The following is a 21,063-nucleotide window of genomic DNA, read 5'->3' as shown; positions in this document are numbered from 1 at the left end:
CTTCCTAATGCAGTCCTCCAGGATCTGACATATTCTGCTGCTTCTACTTTGGAAAAGGATGGATGTCACAGTAACTCTCATGTGTCCCTGTGTCCCAATTATTAACACAAGGTGCAAAGGAAATGTAGTGCCTTTCCTTCAGAATGGTGGTTTTTTCCTCTTTCCATGTGCAAGTTTGAGATGGCAGCTAGAAAGCCATTTGTGAGGCCTGTAGGACCTGTGAAGCCCACCAGGGAAGAGGAGTGGGGAAAAGATGATGCCTGGGCAAGATAGGTAGTGGAAGAGCTGGTCACTGGCAGGGATGTGTGCCTTCTCCTTCTGTCCTCATTGGTAGGAGACTGGAGCCATGGCTACAGTGCAATGCCTCAGGTAGCACAAGACACAAGATGTGACGCTGCTTCCCTATGATGGGAAATCTCCAGTAACTCTTGAGGTAAAATCTCAGGGCAGCTCAACGCTCCCAGCTGTAGCTATTCTTTCTGAATGCTCTGTGCTCCGGCGTACAGTACTCCAACTACATTCCAGCCTCTGCTCTGGCTGCTACAATCTTTGGCCCCTGTTTGGGCAGCTGCTGATCTTTGATCCCTCTCAGACAGTACCCACTCAAGACTCTTAAGCTCTGGAGCTTAGGGGTTGGAGGTAAGCTGGAGAAATGTCTGGAGACAAGTGGGTGCCAGAACGGATGCCAGCTCTGAATAGCCATTGAAGGAGCGACTGGAGCTAAGGAGCTACTCAAGCAAGGGCCAGAGCTCAGAAGCCCTCCAGGGAAGATGCAAAGATCATTACCTGCTCTATCTCCTTATACAGCCAAGGTAGTATTTCTAGCAGGTGTGGTAGTGGTGTGGATGCTCGAGCAAGGGACAAAGTGAAGTTGGAGCCTGAGCAGGGACCAGAGCTGAGTAAGGGCTTGAACAGGGGCTGGAGTTTAGTTGGAGAGCAAGTAGGTTCCAGATCTGAGTAATGTACTGGGGCAGATACTTGGCTTTTCATGCTACTGCAGGTGCTTCTCAAATCCAGAACCTGCTCAAGACATTGCACCCATTTTCAAGAAAGGCAAGAAGGAGCACCTGTGGAACTATAGGCTGGTCAGCCTTATCGCAATCCCTTGGAAGCTGGTGGAGCAAAACCATTTGATGGATTCCTTTGCCCACACCCAGCAGTTGTTACTATCTGAGATGCTCTAGGGTAGCTGAAGTATCAATATGCCGCTTGGAAACCTGACCCAGCACCTGTGGGAGCTCTGCTGGAGCATTAGCTGGTGACCAGTTTAAGTATTTCCAGACACCTCAGTTGAGACAATTTCCTTCTCTCCATTAAAGGGAAGTCTAGACTACTTGATTAGACATCTGCACTGAGGTATCTGGTGTTTGAGGAGACCTCTCTCCTCCCTTTCTTCACCAAAATTGGAGTCAAATATCATTATCCCTGGAGGGAGTGAAAAGGGAGTGTGGATACATGATCTAGAAACACCTTTAAGCAGAGACTGTAACAGAGATACATTGTGAATAGAGCAAATTTGGCCACACAAAAACAGTGTCTCACTGAAGCTGGTCATCCTGTTTCCCAGTATCAGGTGGACGAGCTTGATACCTGGATGGCTGACTCACTGTTTAGTGAGTTGTGGCATGCACACTCCTGGGAGGGAGAGTTTGTAGGGCACAGGTCTCCGTGTGAGAAGCAAAATTCTTTCTTTCTAATGCTGCAGTCCTGACTATAATAGAAATGTTTTGAAAATGTCAATTAAAATGAAAAAATGAAGGAGAAGGGGTTGGAGTTTTGAGCAACAGAGAAGAGCCAGGGGCTGCTGGTGTGTTAGGAACCAACAGGGAAACACTTGTGAAATGCCTCAAAGGAATTAGGGCACATTCCTCTACCAAGCTGTCACAGTCAATAGCCCAGTGCTTCTGTACCGATGCACGCAGCCTGGGTAACAAGCAGGAGGAGCTGGAAGCCACTGTGCAGCTAAAAAGCTACAGCCTAATCACTATCACTATCAATGGGACGAATCACACGACCAGATTGCTGCAAATTGTTCAGCAGGGACAGACAAAGAAGGGGGTGTTACCTTCTATGTAAAAAAATTGATTGACTGCCTGGAGCTGTCTTGGAAAAAGAGAGAGGAACAGGTTGAGAGCTTCTGGATAAAAAATAGGGGCCAAGAAAACAAAGGAAACCTCATGGTTGGTGTTTACTGAAGGCTGCCTGACCAAGAGGAGCCTGTAGATGAGGCATTCTTCAACTACAGGAAGTATCATGCTCACAGGCTCTGAACCTGCTGGAGGACTCCAAACCCCCTGACATCTGCTGGAAAAGCAACACAGAAAAATGTAAGCAGTCCAGGAGACTCTTGCAGAGAGTTGAAGATAATTTCTTAATCTAGATGATAGGCAGCCTGATCAAAGGAGAAGCATTACTGGACCTGTTGCTTACCAACAAAGATGAACTCATGAGAAATCTCAAGACTGGTGACAGGCTGGGCTGCAGTGATTATGCCCTGGTGGAATTCACAGTCTTGAGGGATATGGACCAGGTGAAGAACAGAGTCGTGACCCTGAATTTTAAGAGCAGATGGGACCCCTGGGGGCAAGCAGGTCTTTAAGAACTTTTTTAGGACACGAGAGCTCCCCCCAGTGCCCAGCCCCTGCCCAGCCCTGCCCATACCCCCATGTGTGTGTTTGCAGGCAGCCCTGCTCTGGGGTCTGTCTGGGAGAGGGACAGATACAGGCACTGAGCCCAGAAGGAGGATGAAGCTGATCACATCTCAAAGAGCAGTCCTCCCCCGGTCTGTGGTCAGTGTTCAGGGCTGGAAATTACTGGTATAAGGGGCTGGGTCTGGAACGAGTGTCCAGAGGCAGTTTCTTCTGTCTGTTCAAGCAACAACAAGGTGGGCTGGATCTTTGAGGTCAGGGATCGTGTTTGAGGGCCCCTATGGGCATGGGAATGCTCTACACGGTTCCAGAATCTCCTCTGCATGTTCCCTTCTCCTGTAGGTCTCCCAGATGCTGCCAGCCCTGCAAAGGGTTCAGGAAGGAACTTGTCCTCCCTGTGATCACAGCTGGACCACAGGCCTCCGACAGGAGCCTGGCTGAGGAACTTTGTCTAGGGGTTATAACGGGGTGAGGGCTGGCACATGGAGTGGGAGAGATTGTCTTATGGGCTTGTGCTGCAGACGGGGACTGAGGGACAGCAGCAAACTGACATGGCTTTCTGGGTCATGCTTCCTTCAGTGCAAGCTCAGGCACAAGGCTCCAGCCTCCTATTTCATCAAAGGGACGACCAATGGCATTAAGACATGGAGAACTGGGGACTGCAATCCTTCTTCAGCCACTTCCCAGGCCCTGTGGAGCACCAGGACAGCAAGGACAGCTGGCCCTTCACCCATGAGCCAGGTACCTGATTGTACCCATGCTCTGAACATAGGCTTGGGTTAGCTGAATGCCAGCATTGTTCTATTTGATACAATTTCAAGCCCAGGTCAGCTCACTTCTGGTCTCTCCCTATGTCCCAGTCCTGGACTTGTCTTGGTAGAGTGGTATCGAAAAGGCATTGTCAGTGTGTAACCAAGCATAGAGAAAACCACTGCATCAGGCAGCTGCTGCCATGCTGGTACAAGCCCTGCTTCCCAGGAGGGTCGCTGAAGGAGTTTACAGATGGCAATGCAGCAGTCATAGGCCACGACAGTGAGAAGATAAAACTCTGCCGTAGCACAGAAAAAGAAAGAAAAGATCCATGCAATATATCCTACACAGGAGATGGTTCTAGTGTCCCAGACAGAAGTGGACATGGGTGTGGCAAGAGTGGTGGAGATGGAGCCAAGGTTGAAAAGGGAGAGGTTGAGGAGGAGGAAGTACATGGAGGTGTGGAGCTTCTCCTTTGGCTGCCTTCTGTTGACCCTTGTGTCCTCCTCCTTCCCTTCTTCCTCTTTCCTCCTGTTGCATCCTGTTGTTACCTTTTTTTTCCTCTTGCTTCCTCCTCCTCATGTTACCTTCTCCTTCATGACGCAACAGGAGGTAATAGGAGAATGATGGAATAGCAGACAAGGAAAGGGAACGGAAGGCAAGAGGAGGAGGAGACAGGAGGGAAGAGGAGGATGCAACTGGAGGCAACAAGAGGAAACAGGAGGCAACGTTAGGAGGAGGAAGAGGAGGAGGCAACAGCAGGATGAGATGGAGGAGTGAACAGGAGGCAAGAGGAACCAACAGCAGGAGGTGGAGGAGAAGACAACAGGAGGCAAGAAGGAGCAACAGGAGGATAGAGGAAGACAGAGAGGAGAAGTAGGCAACAGGAGGCAAAGAGAGTAAACAGGAGGAGGAGGAAGAGGCAAGATAAGGTAACAGGAGGCAACAGGACGATGAAGCCAAAGGAGGCCAAAGGAGGAGGAAGTGGAGGCGGTGGCAAAAAGAGGCAACAGGAGGCCACGGAAAGAGGAGGAGGAGACAGTAGGAGGAAAGAGGAGCCATAAGGAGGCAGAAGAGTAGGAGGCAACACAGGGCAACAATAGGAAAAGGAAGAGGAAAAGAAAGGAACAGGAGGCAAGGGAAGGAACAGGAGAGGAGGAGGCAACAGGTCACAAGAGGAGGAGGAGAAGAAAGAAGAAAAGAGGTAACTGGAGGAGGAGAAAAAAGTAGGCAACAGAAAACAACAGTAAGAGGAAGAGGAGGAGAAGGAGAAGGAGAAGGAGAAGGAAAGAGGAGGTAACAGGAAGCACGAGCAGAACACTGGAGCAAGTGGAGGAGGAGGCAATAAAAGGCAACAGGAGGCCTGAGAAAGAGGAAGATGCCTTTTCCTTTTGCCTCCTTTTGCCTGCTGTAGCTTCCAGTCCCCTCCTCCTTCATCACGTTTTCCTATTTCTCTCATTGGCTTCACCATCTCCTTCCTCGTCCCCCTCTTCCTCCTCTTACTCCTTTTCCTATTATATCTTGTTTCCTCCTGTTGTGTCTCCTGTTGCCTCCCCCTCTTTTTCTTCCTCTTGCCTCCTTTTGCCTCCTCCTTGTTTACCTCCTGTGTCCTGCTGTGTCCTCCTGTTGCCTCCTCATTCGCCTACTCCTATTGCCTCCTGTTGCTCCTGTGGCATCCTGTTGCCTCCTGCTTCTTGAGCTGTTGCTTCTTGTTGCCTCATCCTCTTTTACCTCCTGTGTCTGCTGTGTCTTCCTGTTGCCTCGTCTTTTTCTTCTTTCTGTTTCCTCCCATTGCCTCTGCGAAATATGTTTATCTGATTCGTGTGATGAAGCGTAATCTTCTGTACTTTCATGGATTTCTCCTGCACCGTAAAAAGGGGTATTTTACAGGAGAAAGTTAAACTACTTTGCTGGTATATCAGCTCAAACCAGTTTGACCCCTGACCGCATAGTATTGTGTAAAGAAAGTGCATGCATAAGGTTTGGGGTCATCCTGGGGGCACGCCGAGGAAGATTCGAGAAGACTCTAGCAGGAAAAGAGGGCATGCGCTGAAGAAGACACGCCTGTTCATTAATATGTATATAAACCAGGAACAGGAACTGTACCGCGTGCGTCTTGATGGAGCAGAGACTCCCGGCGCACCCAGCGCTGTTTGCTTGCCTCTATTCGCTTAATAAATTGTAAATTTGAATTGGAATCCTGTTTGGGACTAAATAATTTATAACAACTGGGGGCTCGTCCGGGATGGTCTTGGTTCCTGAATTCTGACTTGATCTAGGAGGGGCGCCCCACCTTTTGGTGGCTCCTGATCGGGTCGGGTCGGGACTAACGCCATCCTGAACCTGAATAGGGGCAAGCAAAGAATTTGATTTTTTTATGAGCTCCCTTGCCGGCTGCAGCAGTTTATTTTGCCCGTAATTCTGCGCGCGAAGATCCGAACGAAGACGACGGAGTCGTAAGTATTTAAGGTGTATACCGTTCGGTTGGGTAGGATTCGGTTGCCTGTGTGTGAGAGTGTGACTGAGACGGAACCTAGTTCCGAAGCGCTTGTGGAGGTCTTCTAACCGCGGTTCCAATCTCCCGCGAGGGACTTGGCCGGTGAAGGACCGAAGCGATTCTTAGAGGATTCGTGGGTGGGTGATAGGTGCTAAACCCCCTGCAAGACACTCTTACTGGTAGCCAAGGGCTGTAGGAATTGCCACAGTAAAAATTCCTAGATGGGTCAGATGAAATCGAGAACCCAGGACCAGAAGAAAGGGAGCGAATTACTATAAATACCTCCGGAGAGTCCATTAGGAATAATGATTGAAAATTGGAATGATAGGGGCCCCAGAAAAGGAAAAAGTAAATTAAAATTAGTTAAATATATCTGTTAATTCAAAGGAACCTTTTAGTCAGGAGGAAAGTGATTATGCAGGATTATGGGACAGAACTTTATGTTCTTTTCCAGCCTCAATACTTACATTAAAAACAGATGAAAAGTTTGAGGAAGAAGAAGAGGGGAAAAGTGAAAAGGAAAAAGATGGTAAATGGGAGCCACTGGATAACCTACCGCCTCCATATTCTAATAATCCATCTCCGGCGGTGGCTCCCCCTCCAGTGGCCGTAGTATCTCCACCACCAACAGCACCGGAATTAGATCGACCTCCGGCTGCATGTACGAGAAGTAGGACTGCTGTATCTGAGGGAGCTTCTCTATATCCCTTATGAGAAGTACCCCTCGGAGGCAATCAGGGAGGCATCGGGTTTGTGGCAGTCCCATTAAATACCACAGATGTAAGAAATTTCAAGAAAGAAATGGGGACCCTATTAGATGATCCCCTCGGAGTAGCTGAAAAATTGGACCAACTCCTAGGCCCCAATACTTATACCTGGGAAGAAATACAGTCCATTTTAGGGATCCTATTCACTGTTGAGGAAAGGGGAACGATTAGACAAGCTGGAATGAGAATTTGGGAAAGACAGAATCAGGCAGGACTCCCAGGAGATCAGAAATGGCCAAATGTGGATCCCCACTGGGATCATCAACAACCCCAAGGAAGACAAAATATGAGGGATTTGAGAACGTTAATCATACAGGGAATAAGGGAAGCGGTTCCCCGAGGGCAAATACAGTGGCTGGGACCGCACTCCTTAAAACACAATTTGTAGCTAAATCCTGGGGGGATATAAGAAGGAAATTAGAAAAATTGGAGGATTGGCAAGAAAGAGGATTAGAGGAGTTAGTTAGAGAAGCCCAGAAAGTCGATGTTAGGAGAGACAAAGAAAAACAAAAAGCAAAAGCAAAAATTTTTGTAGCAGCAGTAAGGGAAAGTCAGAAAAATAAGACTCCTTCTGGAGAGAAAAGGGAAAAAAGAATCGAGCAGACACCCCGGGGACAGCCTTACCGAGAAAGATTTACAATTCCCGTCTGTTACTACTGTAACAAGAGGGGACATGTTCAGAAGAACTGCCGTAAGCGGGAACAAGATGAGGAGATGTTCAAAGAAGACTAGGGGTGTCAGGGGCTCTATCTTCTGGGGACTTCAACATCAACAGAGCCCTTGATAAAATTATTAATTGGTCCCCATAAAGAGGAAGTTTTATTTTTAGTGGATACAGGGGCCGAAAAGTCAACCATTCAGAAACTTCCAAAAGGAATGGAAAAAGGGAAGAGTTACATGTCAGTAGCAGGAGCAAAAGGAGAGCCTTTTAAAGTAAATATATTGAAAGATGTAGAAGTAGAAACTGAAAAGAAAATTTGTCTTAATGATTTACTTTTGCTCCCTGAAGCGGAATACAATTTATTAGGAAGGGATTTGATTTTGAAGTTAAACTTGAGCATTCAGAGTCAAGGGGACAAATTGCAGATTAAATTATACACTCTAACACAAGAGGATGAAGAAGCTATTAACCCCTCAGTGTGGTAGAAGGAAGGGGAAACTGGAAAGATAAAAATGCACCCCATAAGGGTTCAAATAATAGATCCGCACCGCCCAATTAGAATCAAGCAATACCCTATACCTATGGAGGATCGAAAAGGATTAAAACCTGTAGTTGACAGACTTCTGGAAAAAGGAACCCTAGAACCATGTATGTCCCCTCATAACACGCCCATTCTTCCTGTAAAGAAACCGGATGGATCATACAGGATGGTGCAGGACTGAAGAGCTGTGAATCAGCGAACAATCACTAAATTCCCTGTGGTGGCAAATCCTTATACTTTATTGAATCATATATCTCCCAAACATACTTGGTATAGTGTAATAGATTTGAAAGATGCTTTTTGGGCCTGTCCTCTGGATGAGGGATCCAGAGATTATTTTGCCTTTGAGTGGGAGGACCCCGAAACAGGATGAAAACAACAATTAAGATGGACTATGTTACCACAAGGGTTTACAGAGTCACCAAATCTATTTGGACAAACTTTAGAAAAAATTCTACAAGATTTCACAATACCTAAGGAGGTAAAATTATTGCAGTATGTGGACGATTTATTAGTAGCAGGAGAAACTGAAGAGGGGATCCGAAAAGCCACCATTAAATTGTTAAATTTTCTAGGGCAAAAGGGATTAAAGGTGTCCCGATCAAAGCTACAGTTTGTAGAACAAGAAGTAAAATACTTAGGATATTGGCTGAGTGAGGGAAGGAAGAAGATAGATCCTGATAGGGTATCTGGGATTCTATCCTTAAGACCCCACAAACTAAAACAGAAATTAGGCAAATACTGGGATTATTAGGATATTGTAGACCATGGCTTGAAAATAATAGTGATAAAGTAAAATTCCTATATGAAAAATTAACTAATAACCAACTTAAATGGTTTATTGAAGATGATCAGAGATTTGAGGAAGTAAAAAAGGCATTAATACAAGCACCTGTATTGAGCCTCCCAGATCTAGAAAAACCTTTCTATCTCTTCGTGAATACATCAAGCCAGACAGCGTATGGAGTTCTTACTCAAGACTGGGCAGGAATCAAAAAACCCCTGGGGTATTGCTCTAAGTTACTTGATCCAGTAAGCAGAGCATGGCCTGCTTGTCTCCAAGCTTTGGTTGCTACAGCATTATTAATAGAACAAGTTAGGAAGATTACCTTTAGTGCTCCTTTAAAAGTGTATACCCCACACAATATCAGAAATGTTTTACAACAAAAAGCGGAAAAATGGTTAACGGACAGCCGAATCCTAAAGTATGAAGCAATACTAATAGACTCCCCTGACTTAGAACTGAGGGTGACTTCTGCTCAGAGTCCAGCACAATTTTTGTTTGGAGAACCATCAGAGGTATTACAACATAACTGTTTAGAGGTAATTGAGACCCAGACAAAGGTGAGACCAGATCTAAGAGATGCTGAGTTGGAAAATGGAGAAGCGCTGTTTATAGATGGCTCCTCCAGAGTGGTAGAAGGGAAGAGAAAATCGGGTTATGCAGTAATTAATAAGGACTTGGAACTTGTGGAATCAGGACCTCTGAGTCCATCATGGTCAGCTCAGGCTTGTGAGCTGTATGCCCTATGTAGGGCCCTGGAATTATTAAAAGGAAGAAGTGGGACTATATTTACAGATTCTGAATACGCATAGGGGGTAGTCCACACTTTTGGAAAAATTTGGGAAGAAAGAGGTTTGATTAATACTCAAGGGAGGAATTTAATACATCAAGAATTAATAGTAAAGATTTTGAAGGCGTTAAGAGAACCAAAGGAGATAGCAGTGGTACATGTGAGGGGACCCCAAAAGGGATTAGATTACTGAACTAGAGGAAATAACTTAGCAGATAAAGAGGCCCAGGAAGCAGCCTTGAGGACTAAAGTTGCCAAAATTAATGTAATACAAACAAAGGAGGACACCAGCAAAGAAGAACGAGAGGAAAGAGAGAAGAAGTTTACGCCAGAAGAACAAACAAAATTGGAGAAAATAGGAGCTAAATTAGAAGAAGGAAAATGGACACTGCCTGATGGGCGAGAAATGTTGCCAAAAGCCTACACCAGGCGAATATTAGAACGTTTGCATGCGCAAACACATTGGGGTACAAAAGCGTGAAGTGATCATTTTCTTAAACAATTTGGTGGTATTGGAATTTTTGAAATAGCAAAGCAAATTACACAAGGTTGCTTAACCTGTCAAAAGGTAAATAAGACAGTGTTTCGACAAGCAGCCACGGGAGGGAGAAAAACAGCTTACAGACCTTTTGAGAAAGTACAAGTCGATTTCACTGAATTGCCTAAGGTAGGGAGGATAAAATGTTTATTGGTAATAGTAGATCATTTAACACAGTTAAATGAGCTTACCCTGTAGCACGAGCTACGGCACAGATGGTGGTAAAAATTTTATTGGAACATTTGATACCTAGATATGGGATAATCCAGTACATTGATTCTGACCAGGGCACACATTTAATGATTGAGACGCAAATGCCCTGGACGAAATGTTTACCATTGGCACTTCTAAACATAAGAACGAAACCATACAGTGAGACTGGATTATCGCCATATGAAATGTTATATGGCATGCCTTATTTTCAAGGAATGCCTCTGGGGAACAATGTAATTGAGGATCATAGTATCCAACAATATATAATTACCATTGGAAAAAGATTAAAAGGATTAAGAGAGATTGGGATGGTGGCCCAAACACCACCTTTAGGATTTGCAATTCATCAGTTAGAACCAGGAGATAAAATTCTGATAAAAACATGGAAAGAAGGAAACCTATCTCCCCTCTGGGAAGGACCTTTCCTTGTTTTATTAACTACAGAAACAGCTGTGAGAACTGCTGAAAAAGGATGGACACATGTGTCACGAGTGAAAGGTCCAGTGAAGGAGTGGAAAGTCACATCTGACTAAATTGCTGTGGGAATTTTATTGCGGCTACTCCTGTAATAGAAACAGGAGTGAAACATGAAATTCCCACAGTTGCTAAAAATCTATTTGTAAATCTTGCTGAACACATTGCTAAGTCATTGAATATAACTAATTGTTACGTTTGTGGTGGAACAAATCAAGGTGAACGATGGCCATGGGAAGCTATGGAGAGAAATATAAGTAATCCCCAAGTTTGGAAAACAATGGGAAAGGGTAATAGGAAACAACAATGGGTACTCCAAACGAGTATAATCGGAAGGAGTTGTTGGCAAAAGAAGAACAGGAAAAAGGAGCTGGAACTAGAATTTGTCCTTTGTGTAGAAGGTGGTGTTTATTTGTAAGATTAGTGTTGCAGGCTAACTGGCAGTTTTCTGTAGCCATAAAGCCTTGCAAATAAAGAGGATCGCCAGGCTCGGGCAAGTGCTCAGGTCTGGACAAAGCACTGATCTATCAAAGCTCTGGCCTTCACAAGCAGTGCTCAATTAATTTGGGTACTAAGAAAACACCCCCTTAAAGGAAAGAAGAGGGCAAGACCGGAGGGGAACTGGTGTTGCGGCTTAAAAAGGGTCTGCCAAGGGCTGCAACCCCTTCGGGCTGTGACCGCCGATCACTATGGCCCTGACCGGACCTCTTCTAGTTCTACTTGGAGTGAGTTCCTTGACTCTGACTACGGCAAATAACTGTAGTCAATATTGGAACAAGTCCAGCTGGGGTTTACCCCAGAAAAATGGAAAAAGTGAGGACCTTTTCTAATTGTACAGCCTGTACATGTAATCAACAATAAAACCTAGTTTTTTCCCATTACCCATAAATTTGGGAGAGCGAGTAGGAGTCCAGGTGTATAACGAATGGCCTCCTGAGAGACAAACTTGGAATGGAATCAATCTAGGAGGATTTTGGGGAGATTTTATGAGTGGTGATTGGCTTACTAAAATCGCGATAGTTGTATTGAGGATATGTGGGGGATTGTTACTAGATTAATCTACTCGGTTATACTCAATTGGAAATGAAAACACAAATCAATACTATAAAGAAAAAGATGGGGGATTGTGAAATATGTTTATCTGATTCGTGTGAAGAAGTGTAATCTTCTGTACTTCTATGGATTTCTCCTGCACCATAAAAAGGGGTATTTTACAGGACAAACTTAAACTACTTTGCTGGTATATCAGCTCAAACCAGTTTGACCCCTCACCGCATAGTATTGAGTAAAGAGAAACCTGTAAAGTGCATGCATAAAGTTTGGGGTCATCCTGGGGGCACGCTGAGGAAGATTCGAGAAGACTCTAGAAGGAGAAGAGGGCATGCGCCGAAGAAGACACGCCTATTCATGAATATGTATTAGCAGACAGGATATAAACCAGGAACAGGAACTGTACCGTGTGCGTCTTGGTGGAGCGGAGACTCCCGGCGCACCCAGCGCTGTTTGCTTGCCTCTATTCGTTTAATAAATTGTAAACTGAAATTGGAATCCTGTTGGGGACTAAATCATTTATCACAATACTACACTGGCCACAGTGCAGAGTTCACCGCAGATGTGATGAGATGCTCTCTTCACATTTCTACGATTTCTGGCATCGTACAAGTCACATCCTTTCCTCCGTTCGGAAAACCTCTTTCAGCAAAAGGTGTTTACACCTGCTGCTCTTGTCTGATCCTTGTTTGGTGTTATAGCTGGCGACGGAACAGGAGCATGGGGTATTGCTCACCAGATGCTATCAGAATAGGAAACCTGAACAAAATAGGCTCTCTTTTCTAACCTGTCTCAACATTTTGAAGCAGTCCCCTCATCTACAGTCTCAGAGACAGAGACCTCAAAGGGTGGTTCAGAAAGGTCAAACTCAGGCAGCGACTCCCAGAGCTGGTTGCCCAGCATGTGTCCAGATGGCTTTTGTGGGTCTCCAGGGTGGAGCCTCCACAACCTTCCCGGGCAACCTCTGCCAGGGCTCCATCACCCATGCAGTAAAGAAGCATTTTCTGATGTCCAGGGGGAACCTCCTGTGTTTCAGTTTGTGCCCATTGCCTCTGGTCCTGCACTGGGGACTGCTGGGAGGAGCCTGGCTCCACCCTCTTTGCGCTCTCCCTTTGGGTATTGATACGCATTGATGAGGTCCCCGCCGAGCCTTCTCTTCTCCAGGCTGAGCAGTCCCAGCGCTCCCAGCCTTTCCTCACAGGACAGGTGCTCCAGTGCCTTCATCGTCTTCGTGGCCCTTTGATGGACTCTCTCTAGTATGTCCCTGTCTCTCTTGTACTGGGGAGCCCAGAAGTGGACACAGTGCTCCCGGTGTGGCCTCACCCGTGCTGAGTATGGGGAAGGTTCACCTCCCTCCAACCACTGGTGACAGCCTCACTGCTTACAGAGGCTCTCATCCAGCTCTGGCTTGCCTGGAAAAGAACTCTTAGGTGTTTGTAGCTCCGTCCACTGACATATTCATCCATTCAATTCATTCAGGAGGCAATAAACCTCCTGCGCTGACTGTACCGGTTGTGCACAGCTTGCTTCTGCAGCCAGGCAGACCTGGAGTGCCTGCCCAAGCTCAGCGAAGGGGCACGCCGGAGAGGACAGAGGAGGGGTCAAGCCTCCCTAACCAAGGGTTTTGTCAGTTAACCAGCAGGCAACAGAGCTTGGGGAAAAGCTTAGGCAGCACAAAATCCTGGAAGAAGTAGTGGTAAAACAGCAGAAAAGGTATGAGGCCCAGGATCACCGTTCCTGACCCAGGGGGCCCCAGGAGGTGACATGGCCGCAGGGTGATATTGTCACCGAAATCGGGAATAAACCTCGTAACACCAATGTAGTGTTAAAAGGCAGGCATTCTTTATTCACGGCGCCGGGAACACGGGGGACAGCTCCTCCTAAATCGTGTTCCTCGATTGGTTCAAAAATCAAACATTTATAGGCAAGATTAATACATATTCATCAAGTGTCCATACAATGATTGGTTAAATATTCCTCGCCTACCATGTAAATGACCACGCATACTCACTATAATTTCTTGGGATTTTACTTCCTTAATCTTTTGAGTCGGAGGGTTTCTTGAGTGGGTGGTCTCTGAGTCGGTGGTCGCGATCTCCCCCTGCCGGAATTACCTTTCCCTCTAAGTTCACTTAAACTTGGCAACACTAAATAGATCTTCACGGGCTCTCGGTCCAACATGCAATCATTCACCCCACAGTTAAGACAGGACTATAGAATGAATAATTACCCACCCACCGGACCGTAGAACTGACCAAGGTGTTCCTTCTTTCTGACTACTTGTTATTAGAACAAAACATAATACCGTGATCACAATGTTACACTTAACTCCTTGATAATTAAATCAAGATGGGAAGGGTTAGGTGGGTTCTCGAGCAGCATTGCTGGTGCATAATGTTCTTATGTAGCAAGTTACAACTTGCTACAAATTCACAAACCTATTTTCGAACCCTATTTTATTTTAATTCCCTACCACCTTGGTTACATTTCCCCCCTTTGGAAGTTTTGAAATAATTTGTTTTCAATACTTCCATTACAAATTAATTTCCTTATTAACATTCAATCACTTTATTGTATGATGGTAGGAGCATTATTAGTTAGTCCATTTAAATTTTGGTGTTTTGTAGTCAATACAAGTGTAATTCTGCTATCAATGGTAGCTCTTTTTGTAAATTCCTTTTTCAAACAATGATAAATGAATAATATTCTCAAAGATATTATTAATAATAATAACACAGTATCAATTAAGGACTTCACCCAAGAACTCAAGTTTTATCCCTATCCACTGAAAATTTTATCAAACCAATTTTCTTGCATGTCTTGTTGCATTTCCTGAGTATCCTTTTCTATTTTTCTCAATAAGTCCAAATCATATTCAACATCCTGGGTAACATTTGGGATATCTATGCAACAATGATCTATCCTATCCCTCAGATATCCACAAACTCCATGTTCTTTTAGTAAGAGCATATCTAGAGCCATCCTATTTTGTAGGGTCGTCTTCAAAGTGGCTTGTAACTGTAAATTTAGTTGTTTAAATCCTTTCCTCGTTATTTTGGCTAATCTTTTCACTTGACCTGTCAACTTATATAACCAATCCCTATTCCTGTAAGTTGCCAAGGGAGTCAATAAGGATTCTAAGGCTCATCCAAGTTTCACTCCTGTCGAGGGTTCATTCCAATCATCATCATCAATTTGTGATCTTTTTGTCCATATTAACTTCAGATTTTCAGAATCTCCCGTAAAGGGAGCTTTCTTCCAGATTGGACATAATGTCGGCATTCCTAAAGTGATTTGTCTTACCTTCCCATCCACCAGTAAATGGGTGGTCCAAGTTCCATCACTCATTGTCCAAACTAAATGTCCTGGGCTCTGAACTGTAGACCTTCTACAACTAAATATTGATCCCTTTCTAATTTTATATACACTAGTCAAATTTAAATCGTTCTTGAGTCCTCTGTACCAACACCCATATTTCAATGCAGCTGCTAAGGGAGGGATTTCTTGAACTGCTTTATAAACTGTACTGCAATTACGTATCTTTTTACAATTCCACCAGGGTACTATATCCTCCTTTTCCTTGGATGTGGTTCTCTTGTCATTAACTGATGGGAAAACTGTAAAGACTGTTCCATCCCAGGCAAAACACCATGAAGTATTAGCCATATAATGAAATTGAGATAAAATAGCCGTAGACCACACTGAATCCCATGCAGCCTCTGCCTCTCGCTTAGTCTGATTTTCACAATTATGGACTACACGTCCAGCTTCCTCGGGATCATGTACAGGGAGGCCTCTACTTATTTCTTTGCATAATTGTTTATCCCTTGTGCTTACTGAGCTCAAGTTTGTTGTTAAGATTCCCCACGGAATTGATTCACCTGCTGCTCTTGGAATTGGAAGACATACGGTTATTTAGGTTACATTTTGTAAATTTGCAAATTCTTTTATCAATCCTACCATTAAATTTTCTTCTGGAGTTCTCCTTGGAATGTATATTAGCTGCTCTGCTTCACTCTCCCTTCCAATTGATCTATTATCATCTCAAACAATGCTCCCAACATCATCAGTTTCCAAATCAAAACCCATTTTCCATATTTTCCAATGGTAATTTCTTAAACATGTTTTAAAGTCAACTTTGTAGTCTCTGAATCCCTATTGATGACCTTCCATGCCGGGGCTTTCTTCACTCGGGTGTAGTGTATCCCCGGTTCCACTCCTCCAACCTTGATTGCAGTATGAGTTGTTAACAGTACCTAGAATGGTCCCCTCCACTTTTCCTGCAGTGGTTCAGAGTTCCAAGTTGAAAGATCACCTGGCTGATACTGCTGTACAGGCGTATCCAAGGCAAGTGACCTAGTCAGCACAATGTATCTCCAAAGTGCTCCAAGGACCTTTCCTAAAGAAATTAGATACACTTTCAAATCAGTTTCCCCAGCTACCTTCATATCCCCTGGGATTAAAGGAGTCTGGTACAGTTTACCATACAGGACTTCATATGGACTTATACCGTCTCTTGATCTTGGTTGGATCCTGATTCTCAAGAGAGCTAGTGGTAAAGCCTGTGGTCACTTCAAAGATGTTTCCTGACAAATTTTACTTATTTGTCTTTTCAACATTCAATTCAATCTCTCAATTTTTCCACTCGATTGTGGCCTCCAAGGGGTATATAAGTCCCATTTTATACCCAAAATTTTACTGATCTGTTGAACTACATCTGCCACAAAGTGTGGTCCCCTATGAGAAGACATTCCCAATGGCACTCCAAACCTTGGTATTATTTCCTTCAACAACACTTTAACTACCTCTCTAGCTTTGTTGGTGCGGTAAGGGAAGGCCTCCGGCCACCCAGAAAATGTATCAATTAGTACTAATAAATACCTGTATCCATTCTGACTGGGTAACTCAGAGAAATCAATTTGCCAATAATCTCCTGAAGAATTTCCTGGTTTTATCATTCCTAGAGGTGGCCTCTTTTGGTTCATGGGGTTATTTTTAAGGCAGATTGGACATCTAGCTATTATTGATTTAACTATTCCTGTCATTCCTACACATACTACAGATGTTTTTAAACTTGAAACCATAGCATCTACTCCCCAATGTGTTTGTTCATGTTTTTCCTTTGTGAGTTCTGTCATAATTTGCAGTGTTACTGTCACCTGTTTTTTTTGTTTTACTGGTACTAGTGCAAGGATACCTCGTTCTGCGGCCTCTTTTGCAGCTTTGTCTGCCAATCGATTACCTATATTTACAACCGTCTGACCAAATTGATGAGCTTTACAATGCATTACCGCCACTTCTTTCGGTCTCTGCACATCTTCCAGGAGTTGGAGAATTTCTTCTTTATACTTTATTGGTGTTCCTTGGGCTGACAGCAATCCCCTTTCTTGCCAGAGGACTCCATGAGCATGGATCACACCAAATGCATATTTAGAATCAGTCCAAATATTTACCCTTTTTCCTTCTGCTATTTGCAGAGCCCGCCTTAATGCCACCAATGCTGCTTTCTGTGCTGAGGTACTTGCAGGTAGTGTCCTTGATTCCAATACCTCAGAGGTGGTGACGACAGCATATCCAGCCATTCGTTTTCCTTCTCATACGAAACTGCTTCCATCTGTGTATAACTCCAGATCAGGCTTTTCCAGAGGTTCATCTCTCAGGTCTGGTCTACTGGAATAAACTTGTTCAATGGTTAACAAACAATCATGTTCTAAATTTCCTGTTGGACTCTCTGTTGACAAAAATATTGCTGGATTAACAATCGGTGTGGTTTTCAATGCCACATCATCTTGTTCCAATAGAACAACCTGATACTTCAGCATTCTCTGGGGAATAGCCAGTGACCCCCCTTTTGCTCTAGAACAGTTAGTACCATATGCGGTACGTACACCACCATCTTTTGGCCCATGGTCAATTTTCGAGCTTCTTGGATCAGCAATACTGTTGCTGCCACAGCGCGTAAACATCCTGGCCATCCTTTACTCACGTTTTCAAGTTGTTTAGAGAAGTACCTCACTGATCGACTCCAGGATCCCAGCCGTTGTGTCAGCATGTTGCCTTTCATGTGCAAACAACTCGAAAGGTTTGGTCACATTACGTAATCCCAGAGCAGGAGCCATCATTAATGCCTTTTTCAGTTCTTTGAATGATTTCTGACATTGAGGTGTCCAAGTCAGATACCGATCCTTGGATTCCTTTAAAGCCTCATACAGTGGCTTTACATACAATCCATAATCCAAAATTCAAAGTCGGCACCACCCAATCATTCCCAGAAAAGTTCTCAATTCTTTCGGGCTACTTGGTTCAGGAATTTGACAGATAGCTTCTTTTCTTTCATTTCCCCCATTGTCTCTGTCCTTGGGATATTTCAAATCCCAAATAAATTACTGTTTCTTTTCCTATTTGGGCCTTATTTCTGGAGACTCTATATCCTCCTTGGCCTAGGAAATTTAGTAAACTGACAGCAGAACACTTCCCTTTTGGTCCTGTCTCTTCCATATCTCTAATTCCTTGGCCAATTGACTCCCAAATATCGTAGGGCTATTTTTGAATCCTTGTGGAAGTACAGTCCATGTCAATTGGGTCTTTCGCCCTGTGGCCAGACTTTCTCACTCAAAAGCAATTATGTTTTGGCTGCCTATATCTAGAGGTATGCAGAAGAAGGCATCCTTTAAATCTAGTACAGTAAACCATTTATGTTCCTCTTTCAAAGAAGTCAGTAAAATATATGGATTAGCCACTACTGGGTGTATATCTTGGACTATCTGATTTATAACTCTTAAATCCTGAACCAATCAGTATTCCTTGCCTCCGGATTTCCTTACTGGTAATATGGGAGTGTTATATTCTGATTCACACTCTACCAATAGTCCACATGCTAAAAATTTTGTAATCAACCCCTCTAATCCTTTTCAAGCCTCCCACTTAATAGGATATTGTTTTTGTTGTACCGGTTTGGCTCCAGGTTTTAAAATCACCTTTACCAGCTCTGCCAATTTAGATCATCCCAGAATTCCACTTGCCCAGACCAAAGGAATAACTGCATTTTCCACTTCTTCTGGAATCTGTTCTTCCCTGTAGGAATCCTGTAACATAAACACTCTTGCCTCTATGGCTTTTGATTCTGGTATTAACAATTTGATTTCTCCATCTTTGAAAGTTATTTGTGCATCTAATTTACTCAATAGATCTCGTCCCAACAAAGACAGTGGACATTCAGGCATATACAGAAACTGGTGAGTTACCCATTGTTTTCCCAATTTAAACGTTAATGGCTATAAAAATGGCCAATTTTCCTTCTGCCCTGTCGCACCAACAACATTTACTGATTTGTGACTAAATCTCCCTTTACATGTATTCAATACTGAGTAAGTAGCTCCAGAAAGTCTATTTCTTCATTCCCTAGCTTCAATGTAACCAGAGGTTCAGCTAGGGTTGATTGCCCCGGTCCCCTTCGTAGTTCTTCATCCAGAGTCATTAATTTAATTGCCTGGAGAGCCGGATCTAATTCTCCTGCCTTAGGACATTCTCTTTTCCAGTGCCCACACTCCTTGCAAACAGCACATTGGTCTTCTGCTAATCGGGGCTTATTTTCCTTCTCTCTCCGATATTCATTGCTCGTCCTCTCCCTCTGCCTATCCTGTTATTCCCTGCCAAAACTGCTAGTAGCTTTCCACCCTTTCGGGTTTGCCTCACCTATTTTTCTTTTTCTCTATTGTTATATACAGCCCAAGCAATTTCAAGCATTTTACCTTAGCCACCCTTTCGGGATCCTCCCGATAGGTACCTGCAGTCTCTTTCCATGATCTTAAATCAGTAACTGAAAAAGGAACTTTCACCACCACTGGACCATCATTCCCCACTGCTTCTCGGAGAGGGGCTTGGAGGGAAGTTAGTCTTACTTCCCCCCTCCTTCCCTGTGTTCTTCCTGAAACTGGGCTAAATCCCTCTGCTTCCCCTTCCTTGGGAGCAGTAGGAGGATTATCATCCTCCGAATTTTGGACCTCTCTTCCCCTTTCTCACCTTTGGTGAGGAGCAACCATTAATTCAATATCTTCCTCCTCAGTTCCATTTTTCCAACAATTTTCTGTAGTATTATAAGTAGAACAACCCCTTTTCGAGTTCTCATCACATTTTCCCTTTTTCACAATCTTTACCATGGGATCATACGGATGTATTCCACACTGTCTCTGCCATTCTGGATGATTTTGTAGTGTAAAGAACAAATCAACATAAGCCATTTCTTCCCATTTACCCTCCTTTTTACAAAACAACATTAATTGCAAGATGGTGTTATATTGCAATGTCCCATTTTCTGGCCATTTCTCCCCACTGTCCAACCTTGGACATACATTGGCCACCAATGATTGCAATATTCAATTAATTGCTTCCAAGTCAGAGGATCACCTCCCAGATCTTTCCAATGCCTCAAAATACATCCCAAAGGTGTTTTTTGTGGGATAGATCTTTTACTCGGAAATGTTCCCATTTTCCCAAGACTAGTGGGTGTGATTGTGCACTATCACAGGCACTAGTCGGAGGGACCCATACTCTCCTCGAGGGTCCCTCTGGATCTTCTAGCCCCCTGCTAGAAATCCCCCAACCTCCTTACCTGGGCCCCTAGCCCAAGCTTGCGAGGCTTTCACCGCGTCTTATAGGCAGGCATTCCTTGTGAGGGTCCCGTACCCTCACCCTTTCCAGAGGTACCTTTCAGCCCTACTCTGCGTAGCTTTCGCTGCGCCTTACGAGCGAGATAGTGGGACTCGAACCCACGTTACTTCAATCCTTTAAAGAATGCCTTATTACCTTTCCAGGGGACTTGCTCAGAATTCTTCGGTCCGGGGATCAGAGGTTCTCCCCGAGAATCCCTCGGTGCCGGCTGGAGGTCCTGTGATCCAACAGATCTGTTGAGATTCACAAGCAGTGTCCCATCTGGGTCACCAAAACTGTCACCGAAATTGGGAATAAACCTCGTAACACCAATGTAGTGTTAAAAGGCAGGCATTCTTTATTCACGGCGCCGGGAACACGGGGGACAGCTCCTCCTAAATCGTGTTCGTCGATCGGTTCAAAAATCAAACATTTATAGGCAAGATTAATACATATTCATCAAGTGTCCATACAATGATTGGTTAAGTATTCCTCGCCTACCATGTAAATGACCACGCATGCTCACTATAATTTCTTGAGATTTTACTTCCTTAATCTTTTGAGTCGGAGGGTTTCTTGAGTGGGTGGTCTCTGAGTCGGTGGTCGCGATCTCCCCCTGCCGGAATTACCTTTCCCTCTAAGTTCACTTAAACTTGGCAACACTAAATAGATCTTCACGGGCTCTCGGTCCAACATGCAAT

The sequence above is a fragment of the Phaethon aethereus genome (assembly GCF_964289735.1).
Source record: "Phaethon aethereus genome assembly, chromosome: 23".
NCBI classification, from domain to species: domain Eukaryota; kingdom Metazoa; phylum Chordata; class Aves; order Phaethontiformes; family Phaethontidae; genus Phaethon; species Phaethon aethereus.
The sequence above is the reverse complement of the archived record's forward strand: the minus strand, read 5'-3'. Positions refer to the sequence as shown.